The 14,313-nt window shown below is 39.5% G+C and overlaps 1 long non-coding RNA gene across 2 annotated transcripts in view; it reads left to right on the top strand.

Moving 5' to 3' along the window:
* LOC133271632 (uncharacterized) overlaps window positions 1-14,313 on the top strand; it is a 151,474-nt gene that overhangs the window by 2,581 nt on the left and 134,580 nt on the right. Inside the window, exons 2-4 of one of the 2 annotated variants that reach the window (XR_009744205.1) lie at window positions 2,707-2,807; window positions 4,725-4,925; window positions 13,333-13,405. This is a non-coding gene — a long non-coding RNA (uncharacterized LOC133271632). The remainder of the gene's footprint in view (window positions 1-2,706; window positions 2,808-4,724; window positions 4,926-13,332; window positions 13,406-14,313) is intronic. The other variant, XR_009744204.1, reaches the window with a different exon arrangement.

The following is a 14,313-nucleotide window of genomic DNA, read 5'->3' as shown; positions in this document are numbered from 1 at the left end:
CCTGGACTTTAGCAGGGCAAACTTTGGCCTTTTCAAGCAATTGCTAGGGGAAATCCCATGGGCAAGGCTGCTTGAAGGTAAAGGGGCCCAAGATAGTTGGTTGACATTCAAGGACTGCTTTTTCCGTGCTCAAGATCGGAGCATCCCAACACGTAGGAAGTCAAGGAAGAGGGCCAAGAGACCTGCGTGGCTAAATAGGGAATTGCTGGGTATGCTCAAGTGGAAGAGGAGAGTTTACAGGTCATGGAAGGAGGGGCTGGCCACTTGGGAGGAATATAAGGCTGCTGCTAGAGGATGTAGGAAGACAGTTAGGAGGACTAAGGCATCCTTAGAATTAAACCTGGCGAGAAGGGTCAAGGACAGCAAAAAGAGCTTTTTCAAATACATGGCAGACAAAACTAACACCAGAGGCAATGTAGGCCCACTGATGAACGGGATGGGTGCCCTGGTGACAGAAGATACAGAGATGGCAGAGTTACTGAATGCCTTCTTTGTCTCTGTCTACTCTGCTGCAGGCAGTCCTGAAGAGCCCTGTACCCCTGAGACCTTAGATGAAGTCAGGTCGACGGAGCGGTTTGCCTTAGTCGATGAGGAACGGGTTAGAGACCAGTTGAGCAATCTGGACATCCATAAATCCATAGGTCCAGATGGGATGCACCCACGGGTGCTGAGGGAACTGGCGGAAGTCATTGCTAGACCGCTCTCCATCATCTTTACCAAGTCTTGGGAAACGGGAGAGGTGCCTGAGGACTGGAGGAAAGCAAATGTCACTCCAGTCTTCAAAAAGGGCAAGAAGGAGGACCCGGGTAACTACAGACCGGTCAGCCTCACCTCCATCCCTGGGAAAGTGATGGAACACCTTATCCTTGGTGCCATCTTAAGGCATATCAAGGATAAGAGGGTTATGAGGGGCAGTCAACGTGGCTTCACCAGGGGGAAATCATGTTTGACCAATCTCTTAGCCTTTTATGAGGAAATAACACGGTGGATGGATGATGGCAGAGCGGTGGATGTGGTCTACCTTGACTTCAGCAAAGCATTTGACACAGTCTCCCACAGCATCCTCACAGCTAAATTGAGGAAGTGTGGACTGGATGATCAGGTAGTGAGGTGGACTGCGAACTGGCTGAAGGAGAGAAGCCAGAGAGTTGTAGTCTATGGGGCTGAGTCTAGTTGGAGGCCTGTAACTAGTGGAGTGCCTCAAGGGTCAGTACTGGGACCGGTATTATTTAATCTATTCATCAACGATTTAGATGAGGGAATTGAGTGTACTATCAGCAAGTTTGCTGATGACACTAAGCTGGGAGGAGTGGCTGACATGCCAGAAGGCTGTGCTGCCATCCAGTGAGACCTGGACAGGCTGGAGAGTTGGGCAGGGAATAACTTGATGAAATATAACAAGGGAAAGTGTAGAGTCCTGCATCTGGGCAGGAACAACCCCAGGTTCCAGTATAGGTTGGGAAACGACCTGTTAGAGAGCAGTGTAGGGGAGAGGGACCTGGGGGTCCTAGTGGACGACAGGATGACCATGAGCCAACACTGTGCCCTTGTGGCTAAGAAGGCCAATGGCATCCTGGGGTGTATTAGAAGGGGGGTGGTTAGTAGGTCGAGAGAGGTCCTCCTTCCCCTCTACTCTGCCCTGGTGAGACTGCATCTGGAGTATTGTGTCCAGTTCTGGGCCCCTCAGTTCAAGAAGGACAGGGAGCTGCTGGAGAGAGTCCAGCGCAGGGCAACGAAGATGATTAAGGGAGTGGAGCATCTCCGTTATGAGGAAAGACTGAGGGAGCTGGGTCTCTATAGTTTGGAGGTAACTGAGGGGTGACCTTATAAGTGTTTATAAATATATAAAGGGGGAGTGTCACGAGGATGGAGCCAGGCTCTACTCAGTGGCAAACAATGATAGGTCCAGGGGTAATGGGTACAAACTGGAACACAAGAGGTTCCACTTAAACTTGAGAAGAAACTTCTTCTCAGTGAGGGTGACGGAACCCTGGAACAGGCTGCCCAGGGAGGTTGTGGAGTCTCCTTCCCTGGAGACATTCAAAACCCGCCTGGACACATTCCTGTGTAACATTATCTAGGTGTTCCTGCTCCGGCAGGGGGATTGGACTAGATGATCTTTCGAGGTCCCTTCCAATCTCCAGCGTACTGTGATACTGTGTGATACTGTGGCTGCGGGCAGCGCGCGAGTGGCCGGTCCCTATGGCAACGGCGCGGCCGCCATTATCAGAGCGCCTGCCGACCCGCAGGCCGGGCTCGCCGTGCCCCCGCTCCCTCAGGTAGACTCTGCCGCGGTCGCCGGGCCCAGCGTGGGTTCCTGAGGGCTGCCCGCAGTCTGTCCCAGCGTTGGCCTCGTAACGCCACGTGTTTTATTACCTGCTTTTTGTAAAGCAAAGCCGTTGTGAAGACATTTACCAGAGGCGGGTTTCTGTGCTGTGTCGCAGGCGCTAGGGGGAACTGTTGCACTCTCCATAGTCTTGCGCGAGTGAGATCATCTTCATTTCATGCTAAATATTTCTATGAGTTTTCCAAAGAATTGAGTTACGAATCTTTTCAGAACATAAAAGTCATTTGTGTAGTTTTTTACTGGAGCGTAAACAGATATAATATGGTAGTGGAGGTCTAACTCCAATTTATGTTTTTTAAGGACATAAGGAAGTCTTTCTAGCTTGTGCTGGGTTTCTCTGAAGTGGCATTTTATTTCAGAGGTCGCTAAGCCGTGCTAGGGAGCGGCAGAAATGGGGCAGAGCTCCCGGAAAGCCGGGAAGAGTCAGAAGAGGAGCCCTCGGCGGTGCCGGGGAGCTGAGGTGAGGTTATGTGGGGGAAGGCAGTGGGAATCAGAGGCCTGGCACCGTGCCTGGTTAAAATGATTGCCTGCCATGCCACATGGTGAAGGCAAAGTGTTGGTGAAGAAGCTCATCTAGCCGCAGGACCCTGATCCAGATCAGTCCAGAGGTGAGAACAGATAGATAGAATAGATAGTCCAGGGTTAGAAAGGTTATTTCGAATGGTAGGAATGTTTCCTTGTTTTCCATGCCTTGTCTGTTTAGACAGAGGGAGAGTTCAGGGCTCAGTATATATTGATAGTGACACAGTGGAGTCCTGATCTGTCTGCTTTCTGCTTTACTAATAATTATTAAGCAATGCTCATAAGTTTGGGGTTTGAATTTGTTCAACAGAACAAAACTTGAATGAGATGATCCTTGAAGTCCTTTCCAACCTGGTATTCTGTAACACTGACTTCTGTGAGCTTCCAGAATTGAATAGTTCTTTATGAGTAAAGCTACACTCGTGCCAATTTCTGGCAAACATCTGCTAGCTGTGATTTCAGAAGCTATAAATATAAGAAAAAATATCAAAGACCCCAAATCAGAAAGTCCTGCTACCACAGGTATGAAGCTTACGTTCTGACAGATACCTGGAATGGAGCGCAGCAGTGATAAACTGGGGCAGATCTACAGTGGAACACTGCATGTTCAGTCTTGTCAATAATCTTGTCTGGATGTTACTTGAAAATAAGATATTTTTAAATAATATGGGGATAATATTTACTCTTGCTAACATTCTTGTATTGACACAATCAACATGATCTTCAGCATGATTTTTCTGACTTATGAATTATTTAAACATTGTTCGTATACTGTCATTTAAGAGGACTAAGGCTCCGAATATGAGACACAAAACTGTATTATCTATTAGCACATATTAATGCTGGTATAGGGGTAACAAAACCCCCAGCAGATTAAAATTGTTTCAATCAAAAGATTTTGAAGCACTGCAGTTGATGATGCCTCACCCAACAATTGCAGATATGGGTTTTTTTCTTTCAGCTACCTAATGTGAGTATGATAGATTTTTTTTTTTTTTTTTTCCCCTTGGATCCGTCTCCAGTTGAAATGACTGGAAATGTTCCCTGTTATGTCAGTGGAGATACTGAAAAATAACCTTTTGAACTGGTGTTGTCATATCCACAAAGAGCCCATCAGAAAGAAGAATTTGGCTTCCTGAATCTCTGCTCATAGTCTTTTCAACTGTGTTTGTTGTCATTGTTTTGTTTTATTTTTCTATCAATCATATGAAAAAGTCAGTGCCTTTTTTAAAAATATATGCATATTTATTTAATTGTATTGGTGCTGTTTAACTGATTCTGTAACTACTAGTAACTAGTGCAAGGTAAATTTAAATTTTACCAATCTAAACCAGCATGACTCTTCTTAGAAGCGTAATACACTAATGCTGTCTACAATATCTGGGAGGGCAGTAAGGATATTATCCTAACATAACCTGCAAATATGTTTTTCATGAGGTATGGTGTTTTTGTGGGTCGTCAGTCCATGGTCTTCCTTTACCACTGTTTGTCTAGACAGCCTTGCAGGTAAACAAAACCCCCAAATGAACTGTTTAGTGGGAAAAGTTTTATATAATGTTTTATACAATACATGGCCTTTAAATGTCTATTTCAGAAGTGGAACAGAGAAATTATCACTAAGAAAAATTTATTTTGGCACCAGAAAGTGAAGTAATCTTGGTACCTACTGAGTCACTTCAAGTGATATGAACCTAAGTTTACTGTGTGGTATATAATTCTTCCTCTCTACTTACTGCAGTTCAGTATGTACAAATGACATTGTCTAGCAGGGACTCTGATTTGCAAAAGTATGTTTTTAATGACATTACGAAAAGATTAGTACTGACAGGTTTTTATATATATTTCCTATGTGGAGCCAGCTCTTCCAGCCCATTTCCTTCAGTGATATCTGGAGAGGATCTGATAAGCTTTACACTGCGTTTCACAGGTCAGAGGGCATTGTCTTCCCCTTCATTCCAACTGCCAACAACAAAGTCAGACATATGTTATCACCATCACACAGGAAGCTGTGAGCTTGCTCATGGTCAACAAAGTACAAATACAGGAAGAGTGTCTGGTTAGTTAAAAGCTGATGATGCTCTGCTAAGGTAGAATATAGTACTATAACCCAACAATGCTATTCTATATGCTATGTATGTTTCAGTATCAGGGAAGGCTGGTTGTCTATGGTTGATTGGTTTAATTCTACTACAGCATATATACAGGTATCCATTTAAAATATATTACAGGTGGTATTGTATCCTGAGGTGGGGATGCATAATGTTGAAAGAATAATTACTTACGCAGCAAAGAGCGAAGCTGCAGTGGAATTATGTGATAATGAATTGAACACAATATGTACCTGAACAGATACAGTTTCACACTGCCAATGAACAAACACGATATGAGTTGCCTTAAATTTTCTCTAGATTCCCTCATCTCAACATATAGTATGTTGTATATCAAATTATAATGATGTACAATATATTAGCAAGCTCATAAAATGCTGTGAGGCATGACATCTCAGAGTTGGTAAATGTGGGTTTCGCAGTTCTCTGTAGTTTTGGAATGTGAAAACAGCTTAATGTGAGCTTTGTGTTTTCAGCACTGATAGCTAGTAATTCTGGAACCAAGGTCATTAGTGCTAAATTTGGATCTATTAGCAGCTTGTCTTCTGCTTCCGGTACATTGTTTACTGCTTCAGGAAAGTCTTCCCGATACCTCATACTAGTTCCCATCCTCTGGCTTTTGCTCAACACAGAACAAATCAGGTCAGGCACACTGAGTTCCAGCTCCTTTCTCTAAGGGCCAGTTGAAGCTCTGCTACTATGTACTGTTACCACCTGGAAGTGCTAGGCCACACCATTAATAACACGTACAGATATCTGTAGGAGTAGAGCACTGTAGTAATAGACTTGAGCTCACTACTTGTTCATGACTTCAGGAAAGGGAGAAGTGGGGGTCTTTTTTCTAGTGACAGAGCCAGTGAATGCAGCAGTGAATCAGTGAACTTACTGCAATTTGTCCCATCTCTATTCATTATATCTTTGTTTTCACACTTTCAGTGGCGATGCTGAGTTAGTATGCTTCCAGAAAGGCCCTTAAATGGTTTACTTCCTCTGTTGAGACCACTAGATTACTTTAAATGTGAAACTAGAACTTGAGTTTTAGCCATCCAGAAGTATAGCTCCAGCATCCAGTGCCAAGTGTCCACACTGGAGTGCTGTGCGGATGGAAATAGTAAGCAGATATGAAAGTCTTCTGAAGACTTGTGACAGTGTGACAAATTGAGGACATAGGAGTGTGTCATAACTCAGACCCACTGAGTTCCTAGTTTGCCTGTATGTCTAGCAGGGGACACCAAGAGCAAGAAATGATGTATTCACAGCAACTGAAGCTCAGAGACCACAGTAAAGCTTTCCATCTGATCCAAGGGTTCACTGTTGAAATGTAATTCCTGAGATACAAAGTCTGTGAGTAGTTTCACATATGTATCTAGATAGATGCAGATACAGGGATATATCAGGCCAGGTCAAATTTTAATAGGCATTTTGCCACATATGTTCTTCCATTTTTAGTCTCTTCTGCAAATCATGTTTAGGAAGTTTATGCTAGAAGTGCTCTGATTAAAGAGAAATTGCTAATATTATGGTGGTCATGAAAGCTATATTTATTATGTGCCACCAGAACAAGAAGTTATACCAAAACTGCTTTTTATATCCATGAGTGATTTTGATTATACCTGAGTATTTGCATGGCATGGAAGAATTCCTCTATGTCATAAAGCAGGTGGAACTGCTTTTCGTATCCTCTGCTTGAGGTGTACAGTAAGGCATACCAACAGTCTTTAAGTGACCAAGGCTGAAGGAATTCATACCAACTCTTGTTCTTATCTTGTGCAATTTTATCTGACAGCTGCCTTTTTAAGTTAAGACAATCGTGACTAAAAGAAGTCATGATAACTGTTACCCAAAGTGCAAGCCAAAGCAGAATAGTGTCACTGTACTGTGTTGCTTTTCTTCATGTGACATCTGTTACAAAGTTGGGAAAAAATTAGCCAAAAATAATTCAAAATAAGTTACTTCGTTTCAGTCTCCTGATCTTTGTAAAGGTATTTTATTTGAATAGAAGCTGCTCCAAACTGCATCTATCACATTGTGAAACTGTACTTGTTTTCTGATAGTTTGTCACAAGAGGGGGTTGGAGTTCTTTTTAGTTCCTAAGAGCTGATGTTCGGCTTTCACTAGGAGATGGTGTTTTGGTTGGGTTTTTTCTTTTTTTTTCGAGGATAAAAGAAGTCCTCATCCTGGACTTCTTGTTGGATTGTACTGTTTTTAAATAATAGACTGTAAAATTACTGAAAAGCCTAGGTCAAAACAATGGGCAGTAAGTAAGAAGTTGTTCCATACTGGTTTTTATTTCTTATTTCGATGGCAAATGTAGTAAAAATTACCATGTAAAAAGCATTCTTGGGCATGGTCATACTGTTAAGCAGTGACATTCATATAATGGGAGTTGGGAGGAAATCTCTGTGAGAAACTTCCTATCTTTAGGGAGCCATCACAAGGTGAATCAAAGTTACCAGTTAACCGAGCTGAAGTAAATGAAATGATGACGCTTTGTCTGCCTGTGACACTACCCCTGTTTATGCTGGTATCTGTATAAAGTCCCTCTTCTTGTTTTGTGGTAAAGCGGCAAATATTATTGCCCCTATTTCAGAATCCTCACCTTGAACAGGTTTTGGAAAAAGTAATGATAGACTTCTAGGTCCATTTTATTTCTTAGGTAATGTCTTAAGAATCTGATAGGTTAGGGGATTCAGTACATCCTTGTCTCATTCATTCTCTTCTAAGCATGCAGAATCCAGAAGAAGGAGTGCATTCTTGGAAATGCTTGGGACAAAGCATAGGCAGTGTTATGAAAATGGCTTAACATCTACTTTTCACAATGGAATAAGATGATGTGACTGAGGAGATGGTGTCTTTCATGTTTGGTGAAGAAAAGATTCGGAAAAGTTTATTCTCCAGGTTTAGAGAAGAGCTGTCTCAAATGATAAATGATTGCAAAGGTTTTATTTCGATGAGTAGTGAATTATTATGCAAGAAAGATAATGCAGAAATCCTGTATCTGCAGGGAAGTCTAAACCTCCTTGTTCTTTCTAATTCTGGGAAAAACTTAGTCATTTCTCTTTGAAGTATTTGTTTATGTGCCCTTAATTCTTAGAAAAACTTTTTCACTCATATCTACATCAGCCACGTTCTGTGTTTCTGTTGTGTTGTATTATCTATATTAACTGCCTGTGAGCTTCATGAGGGTTGAACCTTTCTAGAAAATCTCACCATTTAGGAATAAACTGATTTCATATCTTGCATTTCTGGCAGCAGTTCAAGTATTTTCAGCAATGCTCCTGGAAGATCTTTGTCACAGCTGAGTGTCTTTGCAGGGCTGTGGCAGTGGCTTTTTCATTTTATGCCTTTATGTTTCCAGTGTCTGAGAATATTTATTACATGAGTTTTTTTAAAGTAGTAGAATACAAAAATTGCAGTATTTTTAAGAAATAAATGGTTTTCAAGGTAACGGCATGTATACTTTGAGAAACACTACTTTAATGAATGTGAAGTCAGGAAAAATAATTTTTAAACATTGTTAACATATATAAAAGCATATAGTCCTAAGACTGTATGTATCCCCTGGTGAGGAACAGCATTTTGGAGACCTATTTTTTGTTCCTGAAAAAGATCACAGCTTTTTTCCTTTCAGCTTTGTTTAGTTTAGTTTGATGTTCTGTTGAAAATCCCAACCATAAAAGGGAAAAAGAGGAGGAAAAGAAAAAAACGTCTTGGGCATTGCACTGGTGAAAAAAATAGCTTACACTTAAGTGGGTTTTGTCTTAGAATTACTGAGCAATTAAAGGGGGGTTATATCCTCACTCATTTCTGTGGTTGTTATTGAGTACAGCCTAGTTAACACATCAAATGTAGGGCATCATAAAACTTGCCGCAATGTGAGCTACGGTTTGCTTCGTATTTATTCTTGGGAACTTGGAACAAAGGTCAGCACAAGTTTCATTACTCCTCCCATTTGTATTTTCCCATGCTTTTTCCCACACTTGAATGAATCTATATAGAGCTTGCTTATGACCATCATGGTGGTCTGTATTTAAAATCTGACAAATGTTTTTGAACCGAAATGTGGTGTGAAGTCATATCTGAAGTTCTATGATACTGTTTTCATCAGTAAATTAAGGACTCATCTTTCCTCCGCTTGTTTTCAAGTCAGAAATGCTTTTTCTTACATTTGCAATTGATTCTCCACTGAAGAATTTTTCAAATTATTTTTTTTTTTTAAATTTCTATACCTAGTGGTGTTTTTTCTTTCAAATGCAGGCTGAACATGCACGTTTTCTTCGGCACTACTTCCTTGTGACCAAGAATTCAAAATGTGATGTTAGGCACTGCCTGTCCACCATGAATTGTATACTGCACTCCATTTACCTCGTTCTAGGTTATTATTTTTTCTGAGCTTGGTCCCCAGCTGAAAGATGTGAAGAAGACCAAGAAAACATTATTTTGGAAGGGATTATTATCTCTAAGTCATGTAGAGACAAAAGGAAAAAAATACTATATTTATTTTCTTTAATTTCTGTTTGAAACCTTGGATCTTTTGCTTATATGAGAAATTCCTAATTCTTTGTTATATGTGACAGAGTTTCAAATTTATGCAGGTTTTAAAAACAGCTGATAGCAGATAAGATTCTTGTAGGTCACGGGATTCCCACCATAAACTCTTTGCACTGTTCTTCAGCTGTTCAAATAAACATACTTTCAGTTCTTGTCTTCCTGCTGAGAAATCAATACATAAGCTCAAAGAAACAGGTGTCATGCTAGACTACCAAGAAGACTAGCATTTTGTTTGGAAGACCTTTCTACTGATGCTGTTAGTTTTGCTTATTGTCTTTAATAGTAAAGATGCCAAGTTTTATAGAATCTACAGGGATGAAAGCTAGCAGGGAAATTTACTGTATTTGTATATATTTACTATATTTGTATATATTTTAAGACAAATGTATATTTGACTGATACAATTATTTCTCCATTGATCCTGCATTGTGCAGGAGTTTGGCCTACACAACAACTGTGAATTCCTTCCAGCCTGAATGACTGTTACTCTGTGCTGGTGACAGTTACTCTATGATATGAGTGATCCATTTATCTTAGAAAGGTAAGCCTGACAAAAGACCAGATGGGCCCATCAGTTGTTGCTTGTGTTATGTAGTTGCATTCATGTTGCCTTTTGGTGGTTTGCCTATAGTGCAATACTGCTAATCTCAGGTGAAATTTGTGTACAATCTGAGTGATGAACAAAATAGAGTGGTAGTGGCACAACAAAAAGTTTTCAGCTCTGGAATACCACAATCCAATGAATTTGCATTGACACCAAAGCAAGGTTATCCCACAATCCTAAATATCCTGTGCTAAGGGCAATCTGGACTATTTTTGAATATAATATGAATAGCACATATGGTATGAATTGCACAGACTATACTATGTATTTGAGAAAGCTCAATTAAAGACTGCACAAAGAAAGGTTTCGTCTTCTAAGATGTGCTGAGCTGAAGCTAACTCGATTTATTGCTGAACTCACTGTTGACCCATTGTCATTGATGTGTATTTTCTCATACACAACACATCAGACAAAACAAAGCAAGTTTTGTTATATCCTGTTCTGTTAGGTTCTTTCCTCATTTTCAGCACAGCTGAGATACCATTATGATAGCTGTAATTCTTTTCCGAAGTAAGAATACATTCAGAAGGAAGGGTGCAAATAATCTCTGTAATATAATTGAGTTCTAAAGTTAGTAAAGAGAAATCAGCAATCAAAGATTGCTATTGTTAGCATAAAGGTTTTTAAAGTTCTAATCTTCTGAAATCAAAAAGTAATGAAAAAATGGGTTTTTCTGTGAAAAAGTTTTTTTTTCTGTGAAAAGTGTCAGATAAATTAGATAGTTTAGGAATTTATTTTTTTGGGGGGGGGAAATCAATGAAGGCTTCTCTGCCAAATACTCGGTATTAAAGGTAATAAAAATTAATAGTTTGAAGAAGGAGCACTTGATAAAAAAATTCCTGAAGAGCTTTAGTTCCAATTTTTTTTTTTTTTTGATAATACATTTATTACTGCAAAATGATTCTCTAGGTTAAGAACAGGACATTCAAGAGCAGTTTGCTGGCATTTTATTAGCTATGGGAAAGTCACATTTTTGCAATTCTGTTTTGCAAATGTAATTCCAATAGCATAAAGGTTGGAAGTACTGTGGTTTCTATAATGTGCCTTAACTTGCTCTTTTTTTGAATTAGTTTTATTTTCCTCGTATATGGGTGTTATTGCCAGTATACTGTTTCCATTGGAAGTTTTATCTATCAGTTTCAGATACTTTGTTATAAAAATGTATACCCTACTCTTCTCTAAGTTAGCTGATTATTGTGTATCAAATATCACCATCTGTTTTTATTATCTGACAAAAATACAGATGATCAGGCTAGAGGTGCCTTAACACTGATTTGAGTTTAAAGTTCAGATGTTAGATATGCTGGCATAAGCCATATTTTCCTTCCTACCATAGAATTTTGGGTGAGAAAAGTGTTAGAGGTGCTGCTTCTGTACTTTTGTTTCTTTTCATTGTGAAGGCACACCCTCAGAACGCGGAAGCAAATGTCTTTCTCTTGACTGCAGATTTGAGTGCTGTGATTTTTATTTGATCTGTAGAGCAGTTTGCTTTCTGAAAACATTTGTTATATCGACACTGAGGGGCATAGTGAGAATGGAGTTAAAATCTGGAAAAGGAGCCTCTGATGCTGCTGACATATACTTAAGTTAGCAGCTTAGCTTTCTATGGTGCCATAAATCAGGTAGGGATAAAAATAGAAGTTGTTAGACAATTCAGAAGGCTGCAGAGTATGATAAACTCCTGTTTACAGCCTTTCAAGCCCTCCTCTTTCTTTAGGAAACAGAAAAAATCACCCAAAGCTATTTGAGAAATTAATGTCTATTGAATATATTCAATACATCTTTATTCCTGTTGTGATGTAGCATAGATACTTTATAACTGGGGACTCCAAGGCTCATTGTGCTGTGCAGTGTTGAAATGCATATTGTAGAGGCTGAGCTAGCTCTAACTTTTTAATTACCAGAGAGAGAAAGAAAAGTGCTTTCTCATTCATGCCTGCTCCTCCAGCTGTAGGATATTTGGTACTCTTCTGTAATTCTGGCTAAGCAAGCTTCTCAAAGATGCTTTTCTTAATGGGGAATCATATGATTACATATGGCTACTCAGTCTGTAAATGGATTTTCAGCATGAGCAAAGCTATGAAAACCTGTATATAGTTGCACTGCTTCATTAAAATGCTAGAACCTGACAGATTTTAATCAAGGCCCAGAGCACTACACTGAAGGTGGAATGTAATCTTTGGTTTGACTGTGTTCTCTTATTCATTAGAAGATAAATTGTTATAGTATGTTCATCAATGAGAAGCAGCTTAACTGGTGACTGTCAATGGTTTTATTGCAGTGTTTGGAAACTCTTATTCCTGGGCCCTGCATTTGTTGTGCCATGGAGGGGAGCATACATTAGAAGTGATTGGCCCTGGGTTACAAAGCTTGTAATCTACATGTAAGAGAAGACATAACAGACAGAATCAGACAGGTGAGGAATTAATTAAATGGTCAAGATGACATGAAAAAAATCCTGTAAGAGGGACATGTAAAGAAACTTGCTCCTGAGCCTGAGAGTACCTTTTATCCCTGTTTCCCCCAGGAACAGAAAACAAAACTGTTAAGCTTCAGCATTTTGGTGAAAGAACTAATTTTAAAATCAAATCACTTACCTAGTTTCTCATGGCTAGTCAACAATAAGCTAGATAACTTCATGTGATTTCTTACCAGTTTAGTGCTCTCTGTTTAACTACAGCATGAGGCAATATGAAGGACTGAGCAGTTTGCCGCTTAGTCTTCTGAAGAGAGAACTTTGCCTAATACTATGAAAGGTTGTAAGAAGTGTTCAGTGTTTTAGTCTGTGTACTGTCTACAGAGAACAGTTTTTCAGTCAACCCAGACTGCCTCTTCGGATTATGTGATTCTGACTAATACAAGCGCATCAAGTTTTCCTTTATTAATAGTGCCCAGTGTTAGATGTGATCATAAAATACATGCCTTAATTTGTAGCTTGGATTTTAGAAATCTCCACAGACCAATTGAGGAAATGTAAAGAGACCAACCCGAAATGTTCTGGGAGAATTTCCAAAAAAAATCAAAGCAGCAAGAAGTAGAAATCAAAATAACATCTTTAATCTTTAAATTCTTAGAGCACAACTACTGTTTCAGCTTTCTCTCAAAATCACATTTTGATATTTTTCGTCTACTGTAGACTGAGAAATATTTAAGGGTGTAGTTAGTGGCTCTCTCAGTTCATGCCTCTGCTCTCTCCACAGCTATTTTTGACTGTGTGCGTTGAACTTGTGTGACAAGCCTGGCAACTGAGCAAAGAAATACATGCAGCCAGGAGTAAGTGGCCACTCTCCTTACTTTCCTTCCCAGTTCTAATGAGGACTGTGACCTGCAGGCTGGACTGGATAGGGATTGATGGTTTTCTGTCTGTTGCTCCTGTAACTTGTGCTCTTGCTTCTTCAGTGTCCACTCGGTCTTCAGATCAGTTCATGATGCTGGTCCTGCTTAGAAAAAGACACTGCTGAAAAAGTATTCTCAAGAGATTGGGCAGAAAGCTTGCTTATAAATTTTTGGAATGAGTTCCTTAATTCTTACCTTGATATTTTGAATAAATCATCTACAGTTATGAGACTTCTGAGACATCAAAGTATAGCATCACAGACCATAGTAGCATGAGATACTCAGGATAATAAAAGTAATAGGTTGTACTCTACTGGGTAGGGTTCATTTGTTTTTAGGCTCGTGGTGGAATTTTGTGATGTCAATGTTATTATTCCATGGTACTAGTGATTTATTTTTTTTCCTGATTATTCAAAACATTAAAAAGTTGTAATGTAAGATCTGACATCAAAACTTCACATGATAAGCAAAACTTCCTAATGCTGCACCTATTCAGATAAGTAATTCTATTGTATTTAGTGGGATTGGTCATGTTATTTACAACTTGATGTGCATTTGAATGATTTTCTGAAGACTAGCCAATGTATTCTGTAATCTCATCTAATGCACCTTTATTATAATGCTGTTGCAGGTGAGTATGTATAGATAGAGCATAGGGAGTTACAGACAGCTGTATTGCATATTTAGAAGATTAATCTTACTAAAATAATTAATCAACACCAGCCTTATTGATAGTGATTAATTCTTGCACTTTATTAATCATACAGAATTGTTGGTTTGTAGCACTTAATTAGCACTGAGCATATGATACTGCAGAGCTGATGCTGTATAGTTTGATGATAAAA

This window comes from Pezoporus flaviventris, unplaced genomic scaffold (genome assembly GCF_033815535.1).
Source record: "Pezoporus flaviventris isolate CSIRO_AGI_PZ_B2104156 unplaced genomic scaffold, CSIRO_AGI_Pfla_v1 ptg000001l, whole genome shotgun sequence".
Classification (NCBI taxonomy): Eukaryota; Metazoa; Chordata; class Aves; order Psittaciformes; family Psittacidae; genus Pezoporus; species Pezoporus flaviventris.
Note: the sequence above shows the minus strand (reverse complement) of the source record. Positions and strands in the feature narration are given on the sequence as shown.